Source organism: Antrostomus carolinensis, unplaced genomic scaffold (genome assembly GCF_000700745.2).
Source record: "Antrostomus carolinensis isolate BGI_N321 unplaced genomic scaffold, ASM70074v2 scaffold15814, whole genome shotgun sequence".
In the NCBI taxonomy this organism is placed as follows: Eukaryota; Metazoa; Chordata; class Aves; order Caprimulgiformes; family Caprimulgidae; genus Antrostomus; species Antrostomus carolinensis.
In genome coordinates this window covers 9,292-20,706 of record NW_010311763.1, presented here as the reverse complement: position 1 = coordinate 20,706, position 11,415 = coordinate 9,292, and positions in this window count along the sequence as shown.

The following is an 11,415-nucleotide window of genomic DNA, read 5'->3' as shown; positions in this document are numbered from 1 at the left end:
GGCAGGGGGGTTGGGACTGGTGGAGCTTTAAGGTCCCTTCCAACCCAAACCTGTCTGGGATTCTCTGGTAATTTCTGGAAGTGTCCAGCTGCCCACAGTGGCAGCACCTCTGATGTACTGGGGGTGCTCTGGGTGCTGAGCCTGTCCTGTGAGCACGGACAGGATGGGTGCTCCTCTGTGCTGTTGGGTCTGGGGTGGCTCCCCATGAGCTCTTGCTTTAACAAAGTCCAGGCCTGTGCAGACCTTTCTTGGTGAGAAACTTCTCCAGGAGCTTTATCACTGGGACTTACTCAGTTTAAGTTCAGGAGGGTGCAGGTTTGGGTTCTGCTGATGTCAGAGGGACATCCAGCCACCGTCTGCGCTGCCATCGCTGTCATCCTGCTGTGCTTCTTGTCAGGCCGAGAAGGAATCACTTTTATTGCTGTGGACTGTGCCACCTGCAGGTGCTCGTGCCACCAGATGGGAGGTGGTGGGTCAGAGCAGCGGGGAACCGACCATCCTTCCCTGACAGCAGGAGGTTGGACGGGCTGAAGCTGGTTTTGAGGCTGCAGCCATGGCCCGTGGTTGTGCAGAAGGGTGTGTGCCAGAGCAGTGAGTGTGAGTCACACCTACCCTGGGCTGCTGCCCTCACCACCCTCTGTTCCTCCTCCGGGATGGTTCTGTGTTCCCTCCAGCTGCTTTCTGCAGAAAGACTCTAGCAATCAGATTTTTAACCCAGATTTTTTCACCACACCGACTGGAGATACTTTCCCAGGGTCTTCTCCCTAAAGCCTGGTGCTTTGAACATCTCTGTTTACTTCTCTGCTGCTCCGAACACAGGATCTCCAACGTGCTGGAGCTTTAACTCCCTCCTGGGGAAATGATCCAGAGTTAGAAAACTGCTTAATAAATTCACTCTTCCAGTTTTCAAGATGCATCTAGAGCGTCCTCCTGCCTAGTCCCAGAGCACAACTTTGTGAGCTGCCCTGCTGGCGGCTGGTCCCTGCTGTTCAGAAGCAAGAGGTGATGGGCTGGAGGTTTGGTGCTGCAGAAGGTAAAGCTGGTGGGTGTCTGGGAGACAGGACCTCATCCCCTCAGTCCCAGGGAGACCTGGCACATAGATGCTTCCTGAACACAGGAAGCATCTGGGTTGATTTTGTTTCCCCTACTTTCACTGGTGGGCTGATCCCAGGCTCTCAGTGTCTAGAAGACAACCTGGAGCCAAAAGGCGGATGTTTTACTCATGGCAAACTCATTAATGCTTCTCCTCCCTCCTGGTGCACAACCAAGGTGTGTATTTAATAGAATCACAGAATGTGAGTTGGGAGGGGCCCACAAGGATGCTGGAGTCCAACTCCTGTCCCTGCACAGGACAAGCCCAACATTCACACCATGTCCCTGAGGGCCTTGGCCAAATGCTGCTGGAATCTTGTCAGGCTTGGTGCCATGAGCACCTCCCTGGGGAGCCTGTTCCAGTGCTCCACCACCCTCTGGGTGCCTGAAGAACCTTTTCCTCATGGCCAACCTCACCCTCCCCTGCCACATCTTCCTGCCATGTCCTCTGCTCCTGGCATTGGTTGGTGACCAGAGAGAAGAGATCAGCGCCTGCCCCTCCTCTGCCCCTTGGGAGGAAGTTCTAGACCCCCAGGAGATCTCCTCTCAGTCTCCTCTTCTCCAGGCTGAACAAACCAAGTGAGGTCCCTCTCTGCGGGGCTGCTCTCCAGCCTCTCCAGTCTGTATATATCTCCAGGGTTGCCATGTCCCAAAATCCAGCGTTTGCCCTTGTTAGTAGTCATCTGGTCGGTGATTGCCCAGCTCTCTCATTTCTCTAGATCTCTCTGCAGGGTCTCTCTGCCCTCGAGAGTGTCCACAGCTCCTCCCAATTTAGTGTCATCAGCAGACTGTTAGCAGTCCTTCCAGTCCAGTGTCCAAGTTGTTGAAGATATTAAAGAGCATGAGCCCCAAGATGGATCATGCTAGTGACCAGTCACCAGCCTGATGTCACCCCATTGTCTAGAATCCTTTGAGCCTGAACCATCAGCCAGTTCCTCACCCATGGCAGAATGTGTTTATTCAGCTGGATGCTGGACGTTTTGTCCAGGAGGATACTGGGAGAGATGGTATTGAAGGCTTCAATGAAGTCTAAAAAGATCATAGAATAGAATCCCAGACTGGTTTGGGTTGGAAGGGACCTTAAAGCTCATCCAGTCCCAACCCCCCTGCCAGCAGCAGGGACACCTTCCACTAGACCAGGTTGCTCAAAGCCTCATCCAACCTGGCCACAAACACTTCCAGGGAGGAGCAGCCACAGCTTCTCTGCCCAACCTGGGACACTGGCTCACCACCCTCACACCAAACAATTTCTTCCTCACATCTCAGCTCCATCTCCCCTCTGACACTTTCAAGCCATCACCCCTTGTTCTCTCACTCCCTGCCCTTGGACAAAGTCCCTCCCCAGCCTTCCTGGAGCCCCTTCAGGTACTGGGAGGTCACTAGAAGCTCTCCATAGAGCTTTCTCTTCTCCAGGCTGAACAGCCCCAACTCTCTCAGCCTGTCCTCACAGCAGAGCTGCTCCAGCCCTGGCATCATCCTGGTGGCCTCCTGACATCACCTGGCTTCCCTTGGTCAACTGCATGGGGAACCTTATCATAGAAAGAGATGAGGTTGGTCCCACAGCGTTTGATTCCCAGCTCCTGGGTGGGATTTTGGGATGTGGTGTGTTTCTCGGAGGGTGCAGAAGCCGTGCATGGTACATGGGTTTGGTGCCAGCGGCCAGTGGCGTGTGCTGAGCTGCTTCTGCAGCTGTGACCTGTGCCCACGTGCCCATGGCCGGGTACGTCCTCGCCGGCGCGGGCACGACTTGTGTGCTCGGAGCCAGGACCCAGGTGATTTCTGAGAGCTGCTCATTTAACCTTGTCAAAGCCTCTGGTGAAGGATGCTCCGTGGCTTCCTTCCTGCGAGTGTTTCATTAGTGTCACTCAAGAGTTCCCCTCGTTCCTGATTGAATTATCGAGGCTGCAGACTGAGCTCCTCATCCTTTGGCAGTCACGGAGAGGAACAAATCCCTGCTCTTTAGAAAAGCCTTTTACCTCCTGACAGCTGGAGTGCTGACCCCTCCCAGCCCCTTGTTTGTTTGAGAAAACAAGCCCAGTCTCCTCTTTTCACGTCGTTATTTCTTGTTGATCTGGTTCCTGTGGATTTTTTCCATTTCTGTCTGTCTGAGCCTGCAGTGCCCAAGCCCAGGGGTGACACTTGGCTGAGACCAGCCCAGGATCAAGCCGAGCTGGACAATAACCCCCATGAGTTGGGTGATTGCTCTCGAGCCTCAGAATTGGACAAGTTTTTCAGATCCTGGCGTGGTGTTGCTGGCTCCTCGGGGTTGTGCTCTGCCCCAGGCCCAGCGCCGTCCCCACCGCCCCGCTGCTGACCCAGGCACTACCCACCCTCTGGTTTTCCCTGTGAAGTTGGGAAATTTCCACTGGTTTGGGCTGAATTTCCCATTGTTGGGCTCTGTCCCATTGTCAAGGTGACTTGAAATCCCCTCCCGTTCCTCGGCTGGTTTGACTCCATGGCTGGAGCTGTTTTGGGCTCAGCCCAGGAAGACGAGGAGCTCTGACCCTGAGCCTCTCAGAGCTGTAAGAGCTCCCATTTTTTTCCCTTTCCTTTTTCCCTCTGTGTGTGGTTGAGCTGATGCTTCTTAATTTCCAGCAGTAAAGCGTAACCGAGATTCTTAACTCTGCAGCCGCAATGCAGCAGGAAAACAAGGAGCTCGTCCTTCCCCCCAAGGCTCTTTCCGATCTCTTTTCCTATTTAAAAAATTACAATTTTTAATGTATCACTCTCTCGCTGTCCTCCACACTTTTTTGTAGACGCTGTTGAGAAATATCAGCTGGCAAATACAGAGAAGCACTCGCAGCCTCCCCCTGTCTCTGCCCAGAACTCATTTGTGCTCCATAAAAAATGAGGTGTTGATGCTGGGGAAGATGCTAATTCTCTGGAGTTCTTGCATTGCTTGGGATGGGTTTTTTTTTCCATCAGCATTGAAGTCAAACTCGGTAACAAGCATAAAATGCTGCTGTGCAGCTATTTCTGTTTAATATTAATTTTGCAGCCCCCGTTCTCTCTGCTTCCCCTCTAATCCTCGTCCCCACAGCCCAGCAACACCGCGCAGGTGTTTAGATCTCAAACTCCTCGTTAATTTCAGCCCAGGTTTAGATGCCCGGCAGGAATAAAGTGATGGAGGGCTGGGAAGAGCTTTTATGAGACTAAGTTAGAGAGCTGGGGGCAGAGGGGGAGGAGCAGCAGCCGTGGGCACCGTGTCCTTTCTTCAGGTTGTTCCTGGGCTCTGTGCGAGTATCAGCACAAGCCCTGGCTGCTGTAACATGAAATAATGGACATAAAAGGTGTCTGAATTGCTTCAACATCTCAAAGAGACATTAAAGGTTTCCCCCCCAACCTCCAGTGCATCCCAAAGTCTGAGTCCAGTGGTCTAAGCTGGTGGGAGGAGAGCATCTTGCTGGGAGCGTGGCTGGATTCTCACCCAAAGGTGAAGGACAGAGAGGGAATGGGTGGTACCTACCAGTTTTCAGTCCAGGACTTGCAGAAAACAGGACTGGATGGAACCTGGAGAGAACCACCAGTCCATCCCCTCCCCACGGCTGGATCATCTCACCCCGGGCAATCTCAGATGGATGTGACTCTGATCTCTTCTCTCTGGCCACCAACGAATGCCAGGAGCAGAGGACATGGCAGGAAGATGTGGCAGGGGAGGGTGAGGTTGACCATGAGGAAAAGGTTCTTGAGGCAGAGGGTGGTGGAGCACTGGAACAGGCTCCCCAGGGAGGTGCTGATGGCACCAAGGCTGACAAGATTCCAGCAGCATTTGGCCAAGGCCCTCAGTGACATGGTGTGAATGTTGGGCTTGTCCTGTGCAGGGACAGGAGTTGGACTCCATCATCCTGGTGGGTCCCTCCCAGCTCACAACACTCTGATTCTGTGATTCTATGAATCTGACCTGATCTGAAATCCCCCGGTGATGAGGTTCCATGATCAAGGGCTGTCCTACTGCTGGAAAGCTCTTCCTAAAGCCTAAGCTCAGGCTCCATGGGCAGTGGTGAGCAGAGGCCCAAGGAGCCCAATGGGCTCCGCTCTGCCCACAGGGATCTCAGGTCATGCTGACTGATCTCCTTGTTCAATGCCCTGTGAAAGGCAGGGATGAGGGTGGGTGGGTGGAAGGGGCATCTGGCACTCAGTGAGTTGTGTGTGTCCTGTGAGAGCACCTGGCCAGTGCAGTACGTGATGAAGACAAGGCAGGGGATACAAGGAAGAGATTTTTTTTACACTGAGGGTGGGGAGACCCTGGCCCAGGTTGCCCAGAGAGGTAGTAGAAGCCCCATCCCTGGAAACATTCAAGGTCAGGTTGGACAGGGCTCTGAGCAACCTGATGTGGTTGAAGATGTCCCTGCTCACTGCAGGTGGTTTGGACTGGATGATCTTGAAAGGTCCCTTCCCACCCAAACCAGTCTGGGATTCTGTACGTAGTGAGAGCTGCCAGCAGCTGGGGGCTGCAGGAGGGGGCAGCTTTGCTGCTTGGGCTGCGAGGCTGAGGCCAGTGTACAGGACTGGGATGCAGGTGGCATCCCAGTGATTAAACTGGAGAAGGGTCTGGAGCACAAGTGTGCTGAGTTCCCTTGTGGCTGAGGGAACTGGGGGTGTTGAGCCTGGAGAAAAGGAGGCTGAGGGGAGACCTTGTGGCTCTGTGCAAGTCCCTTGGAGGAGGGTGGAGAGAGGTGGGGGTGGGTCTGTTCAACCAAGGCCCAAGGGACAGGCCAAGAGGAAATGGGCTCCAGTTGTGGCCAGGGCAGTTGAGATGGGATGTGAGGAAGAATTTCTTTGCTGCAAGGGTTCTGAGGCATTGGAAGGGGTTGCCCAGGGCAGTGGTGGAGTCCCCATCCCTGGAGGGATTGAAGAGTCGTGTAGACACAGTGCTGAGGGACATGGGTTAGTCTGGGACTGGACAGTGTTGGGTTCATGATGGGACTCGATGAGCTTAAAGGGCTTTTCCAATCCAGACCATTCTGGGGTTCTGGGAAATTAGCAGTTTTTTCCTGTGCATCTTCAAGGAGCACCATGACTTGCTGGGGATCTTCTCACTCTTGTGCATTGAGTAACTTGGGATGGGGTGTGTGAGGATCAGGTGCTTGGATCTACCACCCAGGAGAACACCTACCAACAGGATACAGTCCCCCCTCCAATTAGCCCCTGGTCTTCAAAGGCCTTCACAAGAGAAGGAGGTGAGTCTTGCTGATGTCTCACATGCTTGGGTCAACTGGGAAGATCTCCAGCAGGGAGAGTTGGGAAGAGGCAGGGTATCTTAGTTGCAACATGGAGTGTTACTGAGTGCTGGGACAGAGAAAAGCCACCAGACACAGCATCCCCAGCCCGTGGTTCCCAGATGTTACAGAATCACAGAACCCCAGACTGGTGGGGTTGGAAGGGACCTCAGGAGATCATCCAGTCCAACCCCCCTGCCAAAGCAGGTTCCCTACAGCAGGTTGCACAGGAAAGTGTCCAGTTGGGTTTTGAACATCTCCAGAGATAGAGACTCCACAACCTCTCTGGGCAGCCTGTCCCAGGGCTCTGACACCCTGTTGTGTCACATCTGTCGGGCACATTCCAGGGAGCTTATTCCAGACCGTATCCTCTTGTCCCCAGACCGTATCCTCTGTCCCCGTGGTCTGTGCAGGGAGCCTGTGGTTTGGCAGCCCCGAATCCATGATCTTGAGTTGATGTGCCAAGGGCAGCGATGGCTGTTGGGTGCTCTTGGGAGGCAGTTTGAGTGTGGAGGGGAAATTCTGGGGGTTGATGGTGTGTGGCTGGTCCAGAGAAACTGGAAATTCCTGGTTTGGGCAGATACAGTCTCTTTTTAATGCTTTCCTTTCCTTTGACTTGCCCTGGTAATTAACTCTTGTCACATGTCATCGAAGTCTCTTCTCCTGCCTGACAGAGGGTTTTCAGAGCTCCATTTCCATGGTGATGTGTCTGCACAGAGAGGTCTTGTCTCCACTTGCTTGTGGCTGCTGCCTTAAAGGGGATTGACACAAAACCTCTTTTTTTTAGGAGTTGTAGGAGGTGCTCCCTGATCTCTTTGGTCCTCATACCATAGATAATAGGATTGATGCCACGGGGCAGTAGCAGGTATGTGACACTGATCTGGCTGTGCATGTCCTCAGAGACAGACTTGGTGTTTGGGGGTGTCTGTGAGTGACGGGAGTCCTGGGGGAGCCCAGTTTTTAAGCCATGACTCAAGTGGTGTCGGTTCCATGAGCTCAGCAGGGGAACGTGCTCCGAGTCTCTGTGCAGCTTCTCCACAGCTTTGACCCAGAAAGGCTCATTTGAGACATCTGCTCAGGGCTGTGAACATCAACAAACTGACTCACCAACCATGTGCACCCACCAAAACACCCGATGGGAGAGGAACATCGTTGTGACTTCCCCTGGGAGAGGAGCAGGCAGGTGTCCCAGGATGGGGAGTCCAACACAAGCAGGGGCAGCTCCATCTGAAACGGGAGGTGATGGTGCAGACCAGGAACTGCTTGAGGGAAACCACAGCCCTTTATCACCAAGGGCAGTGGGACAAAAAGCCATCCCTGGCAAAAATATGCAGAAAAGGTGAAGGAGGGGAAAATATATAGGGGAGGAGATGGTGAATCGAAGCTGGGGAAGGGTCTGGAGCACAAGTGTGCTGAGTTCCCTTGTGGCTGAGGGAACTGGGGGTGTTGAGCCTGGAGAAAAGGAGGCTGAGGGGAGACCTTGTGGCTCTGTGCAAGTCCCTTGGAGGAGGGTGGAGAGAGGTGGGGGTGGGTCTGTTCAACCAAGGCCCAAGGGACAGGCCAAGAGGAAATGGGCTCCAGTTGTGGCCAGGGCAGTTGAGATGGGATGTGAGGAAGAATTTCTTTGCTGCAAGGGTTCTGAGGCATTGGAAGGGGTTGCCCAGGGCAGTGGTGGAGTCCCCATCCCTGGAGGGATTGAAGAGTCGTGTAGACACAGTGCTGAGGGACATGGGTTAGTCATAGGGGACTGGTCAGTGTTGGGTTCATGGTTGGACTTGATGGGCATAAAGGTCTTTCCCAACTACTGTGATTTTGTGGTTCTGTGAATGTTCTCACCAAAAGAGCCGGGCAGAGGCAAAGGAAGAGGAGAAATGATGGAAAATGGGAAATGTGTCTCCGGGATTTAGGATTTAGACCCGAACCCACCTCCCTCAGGGCACCTCAAATCCCTGGGACATCCGCTTGCACATGGCCACATCCCAGAGCCTGGGGTGCACCCCATGAACTGGGAGGGAGCGGTTCCTGGGGGGCTCTGCCAACACGCAGCCAGAGGCTAACGATGGAGCTCCTGCCCGCCAGGTCTGGCAGAGAAACGGGCTGGTTTTTCCTGCAGGATTCTCTGCTCCTCCTCGGAAGCGCGTGGGCTTTGCCACAGGTGGATTTCTCGGCGGTTCCTGCCAGAGCACACCTTGCTCCGTGAGGGATGAGCGGGCAGCGCCCGAGGACGCCGTGGCTCATGAGTCACTCACGGCGCTCAAGGCAGCGTTATTAATTGGGAGTCCTGGAGGCTGTTCACAGCAAGGACTTCCAGTAATTGCTTCTTCCTCTGCTTTTGTTAGAGATTGTGTTGGCAATCTGGATGTCAGTGTGAGGTCTGGAAACTTCCCTCCTCCAGGTCCTCTGTGATAAATCCCTGTCCTCCCCGGGTGACGGCTCCCAGCCTTGGGCTGTCAGCAGGTTTCATTAGCCCCTGCAGTCTGTGATAAGGTCCTTCATGACAGTGTCAAATGAGCCCCAGGATGTCCACTCCTGAGCACCCTGGGGCTGGTATGTCCCTTCTCAGTGTGTCTCCTGGTCCTTGCTCCTCTGCTGATTCCTCGTCTGGTCACCATCTTCCTTCTCCTGAGCTGTCCCGGGGCCACCCTCTGCTTTGCCATGGTCCAGCCTGGCCTGTTCCCATGGTCAGGAGTTATCAGAGCCAACTGGTCTGACACCCCCTCCCCTTTGGGTCAAATTTTGGTGGGTTTTACCCCATTTTGAGCAACCTGGTCTAGTGGAAGGTGTCCCTGCTGCTGGCAGGGGAGTTGGAACTGGGTGAGCTTTAAGGTCCCTTCCAACCCAAACCATTCAGCTCTAGTTATTCTCCTCAAGCCAGCCGTGATTTACTGGATGAGTCACAGAGGAGCATGACTTGGGCAAAAATCAAATCCAGGTTTGGCAGGGGATGTATAAGTGCCCTCCCAACATCTATTACACCATAAAGGATCGTTAGGGAACAGTCAGTTTGAATGCTAATTATGACATTAATAAAATTAGAAAGACAAAGCCGAAGTCTTTAGGAAAGATTCCTGACTGCAGCCTGAAAACTGAGGAGAAAATAAAACCCCAGAGCAAATACATTGTGAAAATATTTTATAATTACAGAATAGCCTGGACTGGAAAAGCCCTTTCAGCTCCTCCAGTCCAACCATGAACCCAACACTGACAAGTCCCCAATTAACCCATGTCCCTAAAATTAATACAAACCAAAGCAAATACTGTCACTAGTGATGGACGCGGTAAAATTCCTGGTGACGCTGCAGAGAAAAGGGGGGGGGTTGGGTGAGCGCTGTGTTTGAGGAGAAGCCACTCATTGTCCCAGCATCACAGGCAGCTTAAGAAGAACCTTTAGATCTTTTGGGGCCAAAGTGTCTGATCATCTGCTGTAGGTGAGGGTTTTGAACTGACTGTCCGACTTCTCTTCATATTTGGATTGGGTGAGGGACGCCTTCCTGTGTGATCTCATTGAGGTTCCTGCTCTGGCAGGGGGTTGGACTGGATGATCTTTTGAGGTCCCTTCCAATCCCCGACATTCTGTGATTCTGTGATCTGGCAGCTGGGACGTGCTGGTGTTTCACCAGCCCTGGCTAACTGGGTTTCCCTCCCTGGCAAGAGAGTGGCATCAGGGTGATGCTGTAAAGACTGGAAGGTCATCGATGCCAGTTGGTGTGGTCACCTGGTGAGTACGTCGTGTTAAACGAACTCCAAAGTCAGATAATCTGGGAAAGGTGCTGTCAGACATCACATCATAAGGGGGACCTGTTCACCCGGTGAACTGGATCTGGCAGCACATGGAGCGTCTGGTTGGGATCTCAGGAGAAGACCAGTGGTGCACAATGTGAGCCAGGAAAGGGACAAAAATTACCAGGGCTCTAGAGAAGGTGGCCAGGAGGAAAGGCTGAAGGAGCTGGTGGCATTTAGCACAGAGAAGAGTGAGGTGAGACACAGAGGGACTGAGCTGGTGGCCTCCCAAGGTCTGTTCCAGCCCAATTTGTGGGGTGCATCAAGCGAGGGTGGGGCTCAGGACTGTCCTGGACCAGGGGAGCGGGCGATGGGCTTCCCAGCGAGGTGGCAGGGGGTGGTGGCAGTGCAGGAAGGTGGCAGGGGGTGGCAGGGAGGTGGCAGTGGGTGGTGACAGTGCAGGAAGGTGGCAGGAGGTAGCAGGGAGGTGGCAGTGGGTGGCAGGAGGTGATGGCAGTGCAGGGAGATGCCAGGGAGGTGACAGGGAAGTGGTGGCAAGTGCAGGGAGGTGGCAGGGGGTGACAGGGAGGTGGCAGAGGGTGACAGGAGGTGGCGGCAGGACAGGGAGGTGGCAGGGATGTGACAGGGGGTGGCAAGAGGTGGTGGCAGGACAGGGAGGTGGCAGGAGGTGGTGGGAGTGCAGGGAGGTGGCGGGGGTGACAAGAGGTGGTGGCAGTGCACGGAGGTGGCATTGCTGCCTTCTGGCCGGGAGGTGCCTCCCACGCTCCACACTTGCTGCCGTGCCGGGTGTCACAGGGGTGTCACAGGCCTGTCCCCAGCAGCCTGGCCGCCTGCTCGCCCTGAGGTTCTCAGACACTTTCATGTCTTTCTCTCCTCCCAGAGAGCCCGGCCCTGCGAGCAGCAGCGGGACGGGATGGGACAGGCTGTCCTACCTGGGCTCGGTGGTCCAGGAGTGATGACCACCCTTGTAGAGAACAGTCCCCATTGCAGCAGCAAAATGCCTTCTTTGCCCTTTTGGTCCTGACAGAATCCCAGAATTGCCTGGAATGGAAGAACCCTTTAAGATCATCAGGTCCAACCATGAACCCAACACTGACCAGTCCCCAACTAACCCATGTCCCCAGTCTAGTTGCTGCAGGACCCACATTTTCATGACCATCAGCCTTCACATCAGGCTCGTGTTTATGAACTTAGGTGGTGACTTCTCATGCAAGGCAAAGACAACCCTCTGTCCCTCCTCCATTCTGTGGTGTACAGTTCACGTGTGGAAACACACCAGAGGCTTTGGTATTTATTTTTCTCTTGTTTTTAGGATAAAAGATGGACCTCAGCCCCAGGATTTGTGTTTGCCTTGTGTTCAGCA